Genomic DNA, 17934 nt, shown 5'->3' on the forward strand with positions numbered 1-17934 from the left:
AGGATAGAAGAGTGAATGATATGGGTCCGATTGTGGTGCCGCACCATGAGCATTGTTAGCAACAAAGTCAGGATTGTGCAAAGTCAGCCACTGTGCAGAATCAGTCTGAGTGATTCCATAACCTTTTTATCCCCTCAATTAGACTGTAAGCTCCTTTAGGGCAGAGAGCATTTTTTTTTTTTGCCTCTTTTTGTACCACCCCAGTGCTTAACATAGTGCCCGTCAAAAAGTAGGAGCTTAAAAAATGTTTACTGACTTGTCCTGAGTAGTGGATGCCACAGGGGTCTCTGTCCTTGGCCTGCTTCTCTTTAACATTTTTATCAGTGACTTGGCTAAAGACAAATGTCATGTTCATCAAATTTATCATTGTCACTAAGTTGACTACCACCATGTTGGATAACATAGACAGGATCCAAACAAAACAAAACAAAAAAGATTAACGGGTAAGAACAATGAGATTAATCTGACAGAAAGGAACTTTATAGGGATAAATTCCACATCCTATGCTTGGATTAATATAAATCCATTATATTAGAATCAAACAAGGGCCAGATTTGTGAGTGGGGAAAGTGGTGGCAGTTAGTGGACTGAATGTTCAGTATGAGTCAACAGAGTGATGCAACTGTCAAAACAACCAGTGTCATTTTCAGCTATATTAACAAAAACACACTCTCCATAACCAGGGAGTTTGACAGGACTGTTCCCTGTCCTGGTTAAATCACATTTGGAATATTATATTAAGTTCTTGGCATTGCATTTTAAGAACGACATTAGTAAGATATAACAGAAATTTAGGAAAGTGACCCAAGTAGGAAAGGAGACTAAAAATCATGCTGTTCAAGAATTGATAAAAGCGTCTGTTCTCAAACATTTTTTTTAAGCAATAGGGGTTAAGTAACTTGCTCAAGGTTACACGGCCAGTTATTTCTGGGTGTGGTGCTGAGTGTCTGAGCCCAGGATTTGATCTCCAGGTCATCCTGACACTGGAGCCGGTGCTCTTACTCGCTGTGCTACCTGGCCACCCCAGTTCTCAAACATTTTTGGTCTCAGGATCCCTTTACACTCTTAAAAACTGTTAAGGGCTCCAAGGAGCTTTTGTTTATATAGGCTATAACTACTGATATTTTGTTTTTCAGTCATTCCAGTCATTTGGGACTCTTTGGGACCGCATTTGGGATTTTCATAGCAGAGACACTAGAGTAGTTTGCCAGTTTGCCAGTTCCTTCACTAGCTCATTTTACACATGAGGTCAACAGGGTTTAGTGACTTGCCCAGGTTCACACAGGTAGTGAGTGTCTGAGGTCAGATTTGAACTCATGAAGATGAATCTTCCTGACTCGAGGCCCAGCATTTTAACCACTGTGCCACCTAGTTGCCCTATTGATATTTACCATAGTAGAAATTAAAACATTAGTTTTTTATCAAAATTTCTTAAATATTTAGTAATTCGTTTAAAAACAAAAAAAACCCATGACATACTAACAAAGAACATATTTTTGTGAAAAGCAACTATATTTCCCCCTCCCCTCCAAAAAAACAGTGAGAAGAGTAGCATTGTTTTGCATATTTTTTCCAATCTCTTTATTATCTGTTATAACAGAAAACAATTCTTATCTGTTTCTACATTCAAACTGTTGTCTAAGTATATGAAGAAAATCTAGTCTCCCTCAGACATAAACAGTAGTTGAAAAAAAGAGTATTCAATCGGCAAATTATGTATTAGTATTATTGTGAAAATAGTTTTTATATTGCTTACCCCCTGAAAAAGTTTCAAGACCTCCCAGGGATCTGAAGACCAAAATTTCAGAACTTAAGTCAGAATGCTTAGCCTAAAGAAGAGAAGACTTAGGAGGAATATGAGATCTGTCTTCAAGTATAGGAAGAGTTTTCATGTGGAAAATGGGTTAGACTTCTTATATTTGACTCCAATTCATCTTAGTGGTCTTCATGAATTCCATATTCCAACCCAGCTGGACTATTGTCTGTTCCCCAATCTCATTCTGAATTCTATCCATGCAAGCTATTCCCTATGCCTAGAATATAATCCCTGAAAAAATCCTCTCTTTCTTCAAGGCCCAGGTCAAGGGATACCTCCTCTGTGAAGTTATCCCTGATCTCCTCTAGCTGCAAGTGATTTCTCCTTTCTCTTATCTTCTGGAAGAACTTTATGTCTCCTCTTTGCCCCTATCACATTTTGCCTTGTATCATATTCATTTATATTTATGTTATTCTAGGTTAGGTTTGACTCATTCAATCTTTTGTAGGTTCAAACACTGGGAATGAAATAAGATACTCCTAGTTCATTCAACAGTTAACAAAAAGAGATTTATAAAGAATAAAAATAGGCAATAAGGAAACAAAACTATCATTCTTTGCAGATGATATAACAGTATATTTAGAGAACCCTAGAGAATCAACTAAAAAATTAATTGAAACAATTAACAGCTTCAGCAAAGTTGCAGGATATAAAATAAATCCACATGAATCATCAGTGCTTTTATAAACTACCAAGAAAAGAAAGAGATAGAAGGAGAAATTCCATTTAAAATAACTGCAGACAATAAAAAATACTTGGGATTCTGCCTGCTAGTCAAACCCAGGAATTGTATGAACATAATTATAAAGTACCTCTCACACGAATAAAGATAGACTATACAAATGAAAAAAATATTAATTGCTCATAGGTAGGCCAAGCCAACACAATAAAAATGACAATTATACCTAAGTTATTTGGTGTCATACCAATCAAACTACCAAAGAATTATTTTACAGAACCAGAAAAAAAATTTTCATTGGGCTGAACAAAAGCTCAAAAATATCAAGGGGAAAAAAATGTTTTGTTTTGGTTTGGGGGGGGGGTTGTTTTTGTTTTTTGGAGGGCAGTTGGGGTTAAGTGACTTGCCCAAGGTCACATGGCTAGTTTTTGTGTTAAGTGTCTGAGGCTGGATTTGAACTCAGGTCCTCCTAATTCCAGGGCCAGTGCTCTATTCACTGCACCACCTAGCCACCCCATGGGAAAAAAATGTTAAGAAAGATAGCTGAGCAGTTCCAGATTTCAAACAATATTACAAAGGGGTAATCATCAAAACAAATGGTATTGGCTAAGAAATAGAGTGGTGGATCAGTGGAACAGATTAGGTACACAATACACAGACTCAAATGACCAGAGTAATTCAGGGTGTGATAAACCCAAAGATCCAAGCTTCTAGGGTAAGAACTTTGAGAAAAATTGTTAAGAAAACTGGAAAGCAGTTTGACAGAAACTATGTACCAAGATAAGGTAAAAATGGATAAATTATTTACATAAAGAGTGGTATCATAAGTAAATTAGGGGAGTATAGAAAAATGTACTTGTCAAGTCTATGGATAAGGGAAGAATGTATGACCAAATATGAGATAGAGAGCATTATGAGATGTAAAATAAACAGTTTTGATTACATGACATTAAAAAATTTTTGCACAAACAAAACGAATGCAGCCAAAATTAGAAGGAAAGCAGAAAATGGAGAGAGGGGGTGGATTTTGCAGCAAGTTTTTCAAAGACCTCATTTCTTAGACATACAGGGGACTGAGTCAAATTTATAAAAATAATAGCCATTCCCCAGTTGATAAATGGTCAAAGGATATGAACAGACAGTTTTCAGAAGAAGAAATCAAAGCTATCAATAGTCACAAGAGAGAGATATTCTAAACCGTTACTGATTAGAGAAACGCAGTCAAAGATAGTTCTGAAATACCACCTCACACCTGAAAGATTGGCTAATGTGACAGAAAAGAAAAATGACAGATGCTGGAAGGGATGTAGAAAAATTGGGACAGGAATACACTATTGGAGGAGTTGCGAACTAATCCCACCATTCTAGAGAACAATTTGAAACTACTCCCAAAGGACTAGAAAACTGCATACCCTTTGGCCAGCAATACCACTACTAGGTCTATATCCCAAAGAAAAGGGAAAAGGACCTGCTTTTACAAAAATATTTATAGTAGTTCTTTTTGTGGTGACAAGGGATTAGAAATTGAAGGGATGATCATCAATTGGAAAATGACTAAACAAGTTGTACTATGATTGTGATGGAATACTACTCTGTTTAAGAATAGATGAATAGGATGGTTTCAGAAAAAACCTGGGAAAATATGCATATATAAACTCAATCTAAGTGAAGTGAGCAGAACCAAGAGAACATCATACAGCATAACAGTAATATTATAAGGATGATCAATTGTGAAAGACTAAACTATTCTGATCAGGACAATCATATAAGACAATTCCAAAGGACCCATGGTGAAAAATTCTATCTACCTCCAGAGAGAGGTGCTGTTGAACTCAGAAAAATGAAGTACTTTTTTTTTACTTTTTTACTTTTATTGTTTTATTTGTTTTCTTTTACAACATGGCTAATATGGAAATGTTTTACATGACCTCACATGTATAATCAAAATCAAATTGTTTCCCTTCTCAAGGAGCGGGGAGAGACAAGAACGAGGGAGAGAAATTGGAACTCAAAATTTTTTTAAATTATGGCTAAAAATTTTTACATGTAATTGGGAAATATTTAATGAAATAAATATTTTTAAAATAAATTATATTATATATAAGTATATACAAAATATCTTTTTATATACTTAGGACATAGTGGGCATTTAATTAATATTTGCTTCATTGAATGGAAGAAGCAGATTTCAGTTCAACGCAAGGAAAAATTTCCTGATGACTAAGGCTATCCAAAAAAATGGGATATACTTCCTTTTGAAGTAGTGAGACCTCCTCTTTAAGTGCTCAAGGGAAGGTTTGATAACTACTTAACCCCTTGTTGTAGGGGATTCCCTTCTCTCTGCAAGCATAGGTTGGAGTTGACATCTGTGGCACCTTCCAATTTCATGAAGCATAGATTAATAAGGTCCTATGATCGTAAATTACTCTTTCTAGAATTTGTCAATAAAAGCTTGGAGAGATGGGCCTAAGGAAGTAGAAGGGTTGAGAGAAGATTTATTTAAGATAGCCAAGACCTAAGCATATTTGTAGACAAAGAAAAGAACCAACAAAAGACTAATGATGAAAGGAACAGATATTGTAATTTAATGGGCAAGGTCCTAGAATGGATGGAAAAGTATAAGGTAAAAGATACAAGCTTAGTCTTGGCAAAGAGGTGGACTACCTCATCCTCAGAGACCAGAAGGAAAGAAAAATGAATAGTTAAAAGATATAGAATTGTGGAAGTGTAAAGGACAAAAGCAGAGGGAATATATGAAAGATGGCATTGATTTTATGAGTAAAGTAGAAGGCAAGGTCATCTATTGAGAAAACATAGGGTTTGAGCATAGGTGAAAACTTGAGAGGTGTGAAATAGTTGCTATGGTGAATGGGAGAGAGAGTCTGTAAGAGATGAATAAAAAGATTGCCATGCAGCAGTAAGGTCTCTGTTGAAGATAGATATGTGAATATATAATGGATCCCAGTCAGTATGGCTTTATGGTTTCATATAGCATCACTTGGTGAGTTTAGGAGAAATAGAAAAGATGAATGGTCAAGTTCTGCAGGGGTGGGGATGGCAGAAGGGCACATTGGGGTGGCAGTGGGGAAGGGGAAGGGATCAAGGAGAGAGGAGAGAATAACTTGAAGTGGCTGACCACTAGATCAAGATTGTATTAAGAAGAAAGTGAAGTCAAAATATGAGTGATGAATTGGGGGGAAAAGGAGAATCAAGAGACCATGACACCAGAGGATAGGCTTAGAATGGAATGAGAGAGGTAGAAAAATAGGAACAGATCAGGATTGGGAGGTACTCCAGCCCAGAGTTAACTCCTACCAATCAAAATACAAATTTAGTAGTGGAACTAAACAGAACCTAGCTACAATAAGAACCTCAAAACAGGCAAGCTCCAACACATCTCTCTGGCAGAGACTTCTAGATCTAATAATTCTATATCACAAAGTATAGAAAAGAATATCAAGAGTTTGAATGAGTTTTCTCAAGAAGACCTGTCTCCTGAATCATTCTGATTTCTCTGTATTTCATCTATTTCTAAATCCTGAACACTGCAAAAGGTTCATACCCCAAATCCCAGAACAATCTTAATGTCTATAGATTTATGATTCTGTGGAAATGGATTTGAAAAATGGATAAACGGAAATAGAACTAGAATATATATTGTTCTCAGATTGTTTTCCGTGGATCCTTATTTGCCCAAATAAGATTAACAACAATGTATCATACTTTTCCTTTTGTACCCTGTAGTTCTTAGGGTAAGGCATACAGTAGGTGCTTAATAAACATATGGTGGTTGACTGATTGACTGAAAATTCCTGTCCTAAAGATAGCAGTGTGATCTTGCTGTTCTAAGTATTTCTGTACCTATGATCTACTAATTAGCACGTCTTCCTCACTAGAATATAAACTTCTTGCAAGTAGGTATTGTTTTATTCTTTATACTTCTATCCCCAGTGCCTAAAACAGTGCCTGGCATATAGTAAGTTCTTACCAAAATACTTGTTGATTGATTGACTGATATCTGTGCCAGTTAACTCATTTGGTTAAAACATAATCCAAGTGATGCTAGAGTGATCAGATGGGTCCGCAATAAGACAATTATCTTTACACAGGAACAACGAAACAGTTACATAGTTATATAATCTTAGTCAGCCCTCACAAAAGTGTTCCTTCCATGGGTTACAAAGGAAACTGAGGCAGGGTGTAGAGATGACTACAAAGCACATAGCACCAATGTGGAAAAAAAGAACTCAACATGCATTGGATAATGATAGAACCACAGAATTTTGAACTAGAAGGGACCTCAGAGATCATTTCAACCAGTAGTTCCAATCTTTCTGAGTATTAAGGACCCTTCTTTAAATAAAACCTTTTTGTGAGTCCCCTTTCATTGGAGCTAATTAAAGATCAAAATTGCAATGTTTGATGATACAGTTATAACCCCCATGAAATAATATATTGGCCCCTCAGGGGTCTATGGCCCACAGGATAGGAACCATTGGTCTAGTGTTATTTGTATTTGTTTATTTTTAAGCAGATAAACTAAAGCTCCATAAGATGACTTTCCTATGTCTATTTAATCAGGGAAAGGGCAAAGGAAGGGAATAATAATTTATATAGTACCTCCAATGTGCCAGGCAATGTGCTAAGTGCTTTACAAATATTATCTTATTGATCCTCAAACCCTGGGGGAGGGGGGGAAGAATAGGTGCTACTGTTATCCCATTTTACAGATGAGAAACTGAGGCAAAGATTAAGTGACTTGTCCAAGGTCATATAGCTAATAACTGTCTGAGGCTAGATTTGAATTCAGGTCCTCCTGACTCCAAGCTTAGCACTCCATGCACCCTGCTGCTTCAGGTTTCAAACCTTGATCTTTTGACTCCAAAATCCGGGTGCTAGAACCATTCTTCTTCACATTGTAGTTTATGCACCACTTTGTTAGACATAAGCCAGAAAGCTCTTATTTCAAATTTGCACTTGGATCTAAAGGTAAATGACAGCTCAGTGAAGACCCATGTATTTAAATCTCCCTTTCCCCAGTGGCAAAGACTGAATGCATTGTCTCTAGGAGAAGGGAACAAAACCCAGTTTCTAAGTGAGTATGCTCTACTAAATCATGTGGCTTCTTAAGACATGTGTCTGAGCAAGCTGAATATTTTTTTAAAGCAATTGGGGTTAAGTAACTTGCTCAAGTTTACACAGCCAGTTATTTTGTGTGGGTGCTAAGTATCTGAGGCCAGAACCAATCCTGGGTCTCCCAACTCTGGGGCTGGTGCTCTTACTCATTGTACCACCTGGTCACCCCTAAACTGAATATTTTAAGCTAGTTTCAAAAGTTGTTTTAACTTTGTCTTTTAAAAACTATATTAGTGTGCCCTGGGGCAAATTGTTGAAGGGTGGATATTATTAATCTAACATATCTTAGTTCTTCCCATATCAATATGACAACAAAATTGTCTGCTCCTTTTAGATAATTTCAACTTTAGTGGGCTAATTTCCAGCTTATTTAATTATCAGAAATTATCCATAAGCACTCTCCTCTTCCACTTCTGCAGAGCATAACAATATGCCCTCCATACCCATGGAGGGGAGGAAACATTTGATTCTGACAAAACTAGCAGAAGATTTTTCTCTATGGGTCAGAATAAGGTTGCAAATTTTGTGTGTGCATGTGTATATATGGACATATATGTCTGGTAAAACATTTTTATTTTAAATATTGTTCAAAGACTGGATTCGTGGGTCAATGTCAAGCTGAAGAGAACTATTTAGTAGTCTGAAGATCTGTCCTTATCTCTGTTTTGTTTAATATTTCTATCAATGACCTGGAAAAAGATTTATGGATTTTGTGTTTTATTTTTTTTGCCAAATTTGCCTGTGCTATGAAATTAGAGGAGGAAAGTAGCATGTTGAACAACAGAACCCTGGTGCTAAAAGGCCTCAAAAGACTACAACAATAGACTCAATCTAATAGATAAATGTCAAGTCGTACACCTGGGGTCAAAAACTCAGCTACAAACATCAATAACTAGAAAACAGCTCATGTGAAAAAAAAATAGCCTGGGATTTTAGTGATGTGATAGAGAAAGGAAGAAAAAAGGAGAGAGGAAGTAAAGAGAGGGGGGAAGGGAAGGGAATGGGAAGGGGAAGGGGAAGGAGAAGAGGAAGGGAAAGGGAAAAGGTGATCTCTTTCTTCTGACAGGGAAGATGGGATGTCAAATCTGTGATTTGATCAGTATAGAGAATTCCCAGTATGGAAACTCCTTCTAGCAATTCAGATTGGCACCCTATCTATAACTTATAGTCTTAGAGTATTGTCTAGGTGACTGAAAAGTTAAAACATGTAGCAAGTGTACGTCAAGGGCTGAATTTGAACCCAGGTCTTCCTGAAACCAAGGCTGACATTGTCTCCATCCAGTCACATCCTTTTCTTTTTTTTCAAGTTTTTTTTTCAAATTCAATTATTTATTTATTTTTAGTTTTCAACATTCATTTCCACAAGACTCTGAGTTCCAAATTTTCTCATCTCTTCCCTACCCCCACCCCAAGATGGCAAGCATACCGATTACCTCTTTCCCCAATCTGCCCTCTCTTCTATCTTCCCTATGCCCCTCTTACCCCTTCCCCCTCACTTTCTTGTAGGACAAGAGCGACATCCTCTTCAATGTAATTTTGACTGTATCAACAGAAGCATGTGGTGTTATAGTCTCCACCGTATTCTAGTATGGTTAGGTTACATCTAGAAGATTCTGTTCAGATCTTGGTACTACATTTTCAGGAGGACATTGACAAAATTATGGTGTACTTAGAGGAGAGAAATCAGGATGGTAAAAGAAAATGAAACTATTACATTCAAGAATTGGTTTGGGGGGAAGAGAGGGAGAAAGAGAAAATTTGGAACTCAAAAAAAACTGAATGTTGTTAACTAAAAGTAAATTAATTAATTAAGTTTTTTTAAAGAATTGCCTTCAGGAGAGGTGGGAGGACTATGAGTTTGGAACATAGCAGATAACATCAGACTTGATTACCTGATTTTACTTCTTTTCTCTTTCTAGCTATTCTTTATTGCAAGATTAGGCTCTCTAGGTGATGGAAAGGGAGGGATATATTAGGAAATGAAGACAATAAAAACAAAAATATTAACATATTTGCAAAGAAAGTAAAGGACAAACTAATAAAAATAATTAAGAAATTATTTCAGGAACCTGGGATGTTCAGTTTGAAAAACAGAAGAATTAGGAGGAAGAATTATACTGATGTCTTCAAGTATGAACAAGGCTGACATGTAAAAGAGGGAGCAAACTTTTGTTCTGTCTCAGAGAGCAAAATGAGATATGATAGGTCAAAGTCACAGAGAGGCAGATTTCAGCTTTATATAAGGAAAAGCTCCCTAACAAATTAGAGCCATTTAAGAATGGAATGATGTCCTTTGGGAAGTGCTTCTCATCATCAGAAGCCTTAAATAGAAGCTAGATGGCCACTTGTCAATAAAGCTGTGGAAGGGATTTCTACTCAAGTATGATCTCTGAGGTCCCATCTACTTCAAGATTCTAGGAATATGTTATCATATGTATATAAAATATGGGACAGCTAGGTGGTACAGTGGATAGAGTGCCAGGCCTAGACTCAAGAAGACTCATCTTTGTCAGTGAGGCCTCAGACACTTACTAGCTGTGTGACCTTGGGCAAGTCACTTAACCCTGTTTGCCTCAGTGGAAAAGGAAATGGCAAACCACTCCAGTATCTTTGCCAAGAAAACTGCAAATGGGGTCATGAAGAGTCTGACACAACAGAAGTAACTGAATAAAATACAAAACATATTAATATGTTATAGTGTTATAATGCCTGTGTATTTATATAGCATATCCTCTAAGGCGTTCAAAGACACTATGTCATATTAAGAAGTAGATTATAAAGGTCTTAGAGGACAGCAGCCATGTTATATTTATTCTTGTATTTCCTACAGCACCTAGCACAGTACTCTGTAAATAATAATTACTTTAACAAGTATTTGTTGAATTTTAAAAATACAAAATGTACTACTGTACATTAAGAACCTTGGGCCAAAACAAATCCATTTGAAAATAGCCATTTTTAGTCATTCTAGTTTTAAATGAAGAAGACAGAATTATGGAGTTAGAAAAAATGTAAGGAGGGAAAGAAATAAGAATTAATTATGTACTGTGCTAAGTGCTTCACAAATTTATAGCATTTAATCCTCACAACAACCCTGGGAGGTAGGTGCATTATTATCCTCATTTTACAGTTGAGAAAACTGAACCAAACAGAGGTGAAATGACTCCCCCAGGGTCACAGATAAATACATGGTGTTTAAGAAAGTCCTTGAGTTCTTCCCCATGTGAAGCACTCCCTCAGTCCATGACATGACTATTACCTTCCACTGGGTTTAAAAACTTAGGCTGGAGGCAGCTAGGTGGCGCAGTGAATAGAGCACCAGCCCTGTAGTCAGGAGGACCTGAGTTCAAATCCAGCCTCAGACACTTGACATACTTACTAGCCGGGTGACCTTGGCAAGTCACTTAACCCCAATTGCCTTGCCTTCCCCCCTCCAAAAAAAATACATGAAAAACTTAGGTCAATCAGAAGATAAAGTGTATCAGAGCAGATATGAATTCAGTTCTTCCTGACTCCCGAGCATTCTTTCCGCTGTACCATCTAACTGCCTTTAGGATATAGAAGGCAAAGAACACAGTTTTGAACTGGGGACATGACCTGAAGGTGGAAGCCTCCTTCAGAATGTCTAATAAGGGAAAGATATGTTCAGAAGGTGAGCGTTCGAGCTCCGTGTTCTCGGCTTCTCAGGGCTGCTGGCCCTAAGGCCAAGGCAAGGACGTAAAAAAAGAGGGAGAAGAAAGACACCAAATAAGAGAAGAGAAACATCAGCTGAAGAGAAAACAAGAGCACCGAAGAGAAAAACGAGACTGAAATAGCAAAGAGAACAAGAGGGCACAAGGTACAGCCATCGACTGCTGAGCTGGCAGCAGCCAGGGGGGGGTGGGGATGGGGATGCTGGGGGAGGGTGGGTCAGTGACTGGCCTCAGCACCAGCGCTGCTCCAAAGATGCCCTTTCAGCACCGGAGGGCTGCTGTGATCACTGTGCTCACAGCAGGCTTCAAGAAGAGCAATGGGCTTCTCTGGAGGTGCAGTTTCAGGGGAGAAAAGAGCACAAAGATGGAATGGAAGCAGCAGGGAGAGAAAATTAAGTCAAGAGGCCCACACCGCAGCAGTCTGTACAGACCCACCTGCCCCAGGCCCTACAAACTCCAAGAGATTGTGCTCTGAGTCCATTTGACTTTCTTTCCTTAGGGCACAACAGGCTGCTTGCATCTCCCTGCTGCTCTGCTTAAGGAAATAATCAGCATTTGTTATTTACTATGTGTCTAGACCCCTCTTTGGTAGACTGCAGATTAGCCATTTGGATTAATGCCTCCCTCCCCCACTTCCAAAACCTGTGTAGAGCAGATTCCCAAAGCTAAGGCCTTGTGACACTGCAGACCTGTCACAGTCAATTTATAACATGTGTCTACCTACCATTATTTAGGGGGAAGGATGGATACAATGCCCTGACTCCCCCACAAACAGTAGGAGCTGCTAATGACTATGTATTAATGATGCAGGCAATTAACACACATGAAAAAAATGGTCAGCAATAGCACAGTCCACTGAGGGAATGATGAAAAGCTACCAGGAGCTCTACACAAGGAAAAGATAATATATAGTGGGAGAGGGAGAAAGGGAAAGTAGAGAAAAGGGGGACGGTAGATGATAGAGGGAAAGAAAGAAATAAGGGGTTAGAGGAGGAGAGGGGGAGAAGAGGCAGAGATGGAAAGAGGGCAGAGAAGAAGGGAAGAGAGGGAATGAGAAGAGAGAAAAAAGGGAAGAGGGGGAATGGAGATAAGGAACAGAGAAGGTAGAGGAATAGAAGGAAAGAGCAGGAGAAGGAGAGAAGAGAAGGGGCAAGGTGGAAAAGGGAGTGGGGAAGAGAGTGAAAGGGGGAGGGTAGAGAAATATGGAGGGAAGGAGAGCCAGAGACAGACACAGACACAGAGACAGAGAGAGATTCCAAGTGGAATAAGCAATGGATCTGTTGGGGTTTTCCCAGAGTGCTAGGGGAGGGACCTCCTAAGAAACTAACCCTTTCAGGTCTCATTTCTAAAATATATAGAGAACTAAGTCAAATTCACAATAATACAAGTCATTCCCCAATTGATAAATGGTCAAAGGATATGAACACACAATTTTCAGAGAAAGATATTAAACCTATCTATAGTTACATGAAAAGATGCTCTAAATCACTATTGATTGGAGACATGCATATAAAAACAACTCTGAGGTATCATATCTCACTTGGTCAAATTGATTAACATGACAAAACAGGAAAATGATAAATGTTGGAGAGGATGTGGGAAAGTTGGAATACTGATTCATTGTTGATGGAACTGTGAGCTGATCCAACCTTTCTGGAGGGCAATTTGGAACAATGCCCAAAGGGCTGTAAAAATGTGCATACCTTTTATCCCAAAGAGATCATAAAAATGAGAAAAGGACCTAGGAGTACAAAAATATTTATAGCAGCTCTTTTTGTGATGGCCAAGAATTGGAAATTGAGGGGATGTCCATCAAATGGGAAATGACTGAACAAGTTGCGGTATATGAATGTAATGAAATAATATTGTACTATAAGAAATGATGGGGGCAGCTAGGTGGCACAGTGAGTCAGGCCCACTGGCCCTGGAGTCAGGAGGACCTGAGTTTGGATCTGGCCTCACACACTTAACAATTACCAGCCTGTGACCTTAGGCAAGTCACTTAATCCCAATTGCCCTGCCTTCCCCCCTCCAAAAAGCAAAAACAAAATAAATGATGAACAGGTGGACTTTAGAGAAACCCGGAAAGATTTATATGAACTGATGCTGAGTGAAGTGAGCAGAACCAGGAGAACATTGTACACAGTAACAACCACAGTCTGCAATGACTGATTTTGATAGACTTAGCCCTTTCTCAGCAATGTGAGGACCTAAAACAATTCCAAAGGACTTGTGATGGTAAATGCCATCCATATCCTGAGAAAGAACTGTGGAGTCAGAATGCAGAGTGAATCCTTTTTGTTTTGTTTTTTCTTTCTCATGGTTCCTCCCATTTGTTCTAATTCTTCTTTATAACATGACTAATGTGATAATGTGTTTAATAGTAATGTATGTGTAGAGCCATATCATATTACAGGCCATCTTGGGGAAGGAGGGGGTAGGAAAGGGGAGAAAATTTATAAATTATGGAAGTGAATGTTGAAAAATAAAATTGAATTAATATTTTTTTAAAAGAAAGAAACTAGCCCCTTCAAAGATTAAGTATTCAAAGATTTAAGTATTAAGTTTCAAAGATCAAACCCAAGGTCACAAAGGTAGTGTTTGAGGCAGCTTCTGAACCTAAATCTGCTTATTCCAAGCCTATTGTCTTCACTCAGTGGTAAATTTTCTAAGGGTCAACTACACCTAAGCATCATGGAGATCCAAGACTTAGAAAAAAAACTGATGATGAAGGTGAGAGAAGGCAAGATCCCTGAGAAGATGGAGTTGATTGAACCATGGACAAAAGTAGAAGGATTGTATTTGGCAAGGAAAAGGGCCTTCCCTTTCTAAGAAATCAAAAGCAAAAGAACGAGAAGATAAAGTTTTGAGATTAGATTACATTAAGGGAATAGGGAGAGCTCATAACAAACTGCTTCAATTTTTCCTTCTAGAAAGAGAAGTCACCTGTTGAGAGGAAAGGCTTGCATTGAGAGTTTTCAGAGCTAGGAAAAAAAGATTAGAGCAGCAAAGAACAGAGAAAGAATGAGAGTGTCAATGGGGGGAGGGGAGTAGAGTAATACTATGAGGCACATTTATAGAACTATTTAAGGTTTGAAAAGTCTTTTCCCACAACTTTGTGAAGTACTGCAAGTATTATTATCCCCTTTTTACAGGTGATAAGACTGAGGCTGTGAAAGGTAACATGCTCCAACTCTCCCTAGGATTATTGGCAATAATCTCTTGGTATCTAGCCTTTCCCCTCTCCAACTCATTCTAGAATGTCCCTGAAGTGAAGATCTGATCATATCATTCCTCTACTCAAGAAACTTCAATAGCTCCTTTTCCTATTTAGTATCAAATACAAAATACTCTACTTAGTACTTAAAGCCTTTCACAACTCAAATACCTCCTCCAAGAAACCTTTTCTGATTCTTTAAATTATTAGTGTCCACCTCCCCCACCCATCACTCTAGCTTTATTTTATATACCTTCTGGTCTCTTTGAAGAACCAGTTTTCTCATCAGCAGGGGTAAAAAAGAAGGGACAGAGAAAAGGTTGCAACTAGGGTGCAAGACAATGAATCGAAAGTGCAAAATGTCCTGGAAAGATCAGAGCAAGAATCAAGATGTGATTTCTTAAAAAGGCACGTTCACCTAAGAAGATGAAATGGTCTCAGTTGAAAACAAGGGGCAGTTTTCTATAAAGAACCAAGGATATCCAGCTGATAAGATCATGCAAGAAGCTGATGTTGGAGAGAGGGAGGAAAATGCCAGTGCCCTTCTCAGATGTGAATGTGTAACCCAGAGGGGATCAGGTGAAGAGCTAAGGAGGATATTACTTTATTCTGCTCAGACCCTGTAGCTACAGGGTCTGAAATACAGGGAGGAGCTGTGCTCCCACACACAGTTAAGTAAGGCCAGGCAAGAAACAGGAAAACAAAGAACCAGGAACGAAAATAATTCTAAGATGGTAGAATAAAAAGAGGATCTTGGAGGAGAAAAAATATGCCCACTTGAAAAATGACTTTGGGGTAGAAAGTGGTGGGGGGTGGGGTTGGAAATAATAGCAGACTAATAAATACTTTCAAGATGTCAATATAAATAAAGAGCTACACTATGGGAAGGAAAGAAGCTGTGTCCCAGAAGGGACCTTAGCATAAGCAGGTTGATTTCTTTTTCCTCTTTCTGAACTAAACAGTAGGAGGTGATTAGGACACAGAAGCATCTCTCCAGAGAGAGAATAAAGGCATCAGTGTTACAGATGTTCATGAGAAAGTGAGATGGGGGAACAGGAGGAGCTAGTGGGGAAGACAGGGAAGGTCCTTCAGATGCTTTTCTATCAAAGGCATGGCCCCCTTGGCAAAAGAATGCCTGTCCTCAAAAAGAGAAGGAGGAAAATGGAGAAAGGGGAGGTTCTCCGTGATAACATTACATAAAGAATTGTCTCCAGGCACAGGAGAAATATACAAATAGCTAAAGAAAAATTTTTAGCTATGGGCATTTTAATTATTCCAGATTGCATCCTAGACTGAGAGGTGAAAGCAGTAAATCTTCCTTAGGGCATATTGTTGCACCCTGATTCTCAACTTGAAATTTTGCTATCTGAAATCCATATGGAGCAACTGCAAATTCTAAGTAAGAGAGTCAGGGCTTGGGGGAGAGGGATACCCACAGGTAAAAGACTGAGCCTTTTAAAGCTGATGAATTGTCTACTTTAAAATCAACTCCCACAAAAATGGGAGAATGAACAGGAAACTGTTTGGCAATACTTCTGAAGCATTTCTCCTATCTCTCAAGGAAGCAGTGTGATAAAGTGAAAAGAGAACTGAATCTGGAGAAAGAGAACTTCTGCTACTCACTTACCTATGTGAGATTTAACAAGTCATTTAATAATAACAGTTTAATAATAATAACTCACATTTATATAGTTCCTACTACACACCAGGCACTGTGTTCAACACTTTACATTTATTATCTCATTTGATCCTCATAACAACCCTGGGAGGAAGATGCTATTATTATCCCCATTTTACAGTTGAGAAAACTGAGATAAACAAAGGTTAAGTGACTTGCCCAGGATGGATCTGAATTCAGATATTCTTTACTCTCGTCCTAACCCTCTATCTACTACACTGCTTTGCTTGTTGTTGTTCATTTGTGTCTGACTCTTCATGACATATTGTCCATGGGGTTTCTTGGTGAGGATACTAGAGTGACTTGCCATTTCCTTCTCCAGTGGATTAAGAAAAACAGGGTTGAGTTATATGCCAAGGGTCATAAAGCTAGTAAGTATCTGCGGCTGGATTTGAACTCAGGTCTTCTTAATGCCCAGTGCTTACAATGAGCCACCTAGCTGCCTCCTAGGCAAACACGGGTTAAATGATTTGCCCACGATCACATAGCTAGTAAGTATCGAAGGCCAGATTTTAACTCTGGTCTTCCTGACTCCAGACTCAGTGCTCTATCAACTGAAGCATCTAACTGCTTCTTACTGTACCACCTAGCTGCACCTAAATCTCAGGATCTCAATTTGCTTATCTGTAAAGTCAAAGCATTGCATTAGATCACCTGTAAAATCCCTCCTAGTACTAAATTTATGATTATATGACTTATAAGCATCAACAACTACAAAATGGCTTAGTAAGACTCTTCTCAATTCTAGGTTATGGTGCTAGAAAGAGGTAACCAATTTAAGACCATATCAAGCATTCCACTACCAACTCTGAGTCTTCGTGTGTTAGTAGTTGGAGTCCTTCTTGAATAACCAAACCACAGCATGAAGGCTGGTCCAGCAGAGGAGGAAAAGGGAAAAGGGAAAAGTAAATAGAAGTCCTTCAGGGATCTGTTTAGGTCTATTGAACACTGCTTTCAAAATGACAAGGATGCACAGATAATGTTTGTAAGCTGAGTGCTCATACAAAACAGCCTGAAGACTCTAGGGCACTATATCCAGGGCAAAGGGCTCCTGCAGCAGAATTCTGACCCGGAAAACAAAGCCAGAATCAGTGTACAGAACAATAAATCAAATAAATCAAAACAATAAATCAAAGACACTTTCTTGTAGCTCATAATGGCTATAATAGTGAAATTCAATATTCAGTCTCAATAGACACACCCAAAGGCACTAGTACCAAATTCATCACTAGATGGGCAAGTCAAAACTTGATTCTACAGAAGCAAGTGGTAGATTTCCTTGATCTGAGGAACAGCCACAGCAGGACTGACATTTGATGTTGGGTTAGTTAAGGACCCCTCCTATTTCTTCCTTTAACCACTTCCCTTCCCTCCCTCTGGGAACAGTGATAGAAATGCGGCCTGCCACACAGCTCATGCTGAGCTGGCGTGGAGTCCTCCGGCACAGCTTAGCAACAGAGAGGGCTAAACAGCTTTGCTCAAAATTCCAGCTTCCCCCATGGCATATAACAAATCAATAAGAATCACTAGGAACATAGGAAAGGTTGGGGGAGGAGGAGGGAAAGAAGGGGAGGGAGGTGAGGAGGTGGTGAGGGTGTGAGGAAGAGGAAAAGGGAGGGAGAGGGAGAGAGGGAGAGGGAGAGGGAGAGGGAGAGGGAGAGGGAGAGAGAGAGAGAGAGAGAGAGAGAGAGAGAGAGAGAGAGAGAGAGAGAGAGA

General features: G+C 38.8%; 1 protein-coding gene across 2 annotated transcripts in view; it reads right to left on the minus strand.

Moving 5' to 3' along the window:
* Positions 1–17934, minus strand: part of DPF3 (double PHD fingers 3) — a 429392-nt gene that overhangs the window by 100915 nt on the left and 310543 nt on the right. The window lies entirely within an intron of this gene.

Source organism: Petaurus breviceps, unplaced genomic scaffold (genome assembly GCF_028583685.1).
Source record: "Petaurus breviceps papuanus isolate PSGF00001 unplaced genomic scaffold, PetGlider_PUasm1.0 189, whole genome shotgun sequence".
NCBI classification, from domain to species: Eukaryota; Metazoa; Chordata; class Mammalia; order Diprotodontia; family Petauridae; genus Petaurus; species Petaurus breviceps.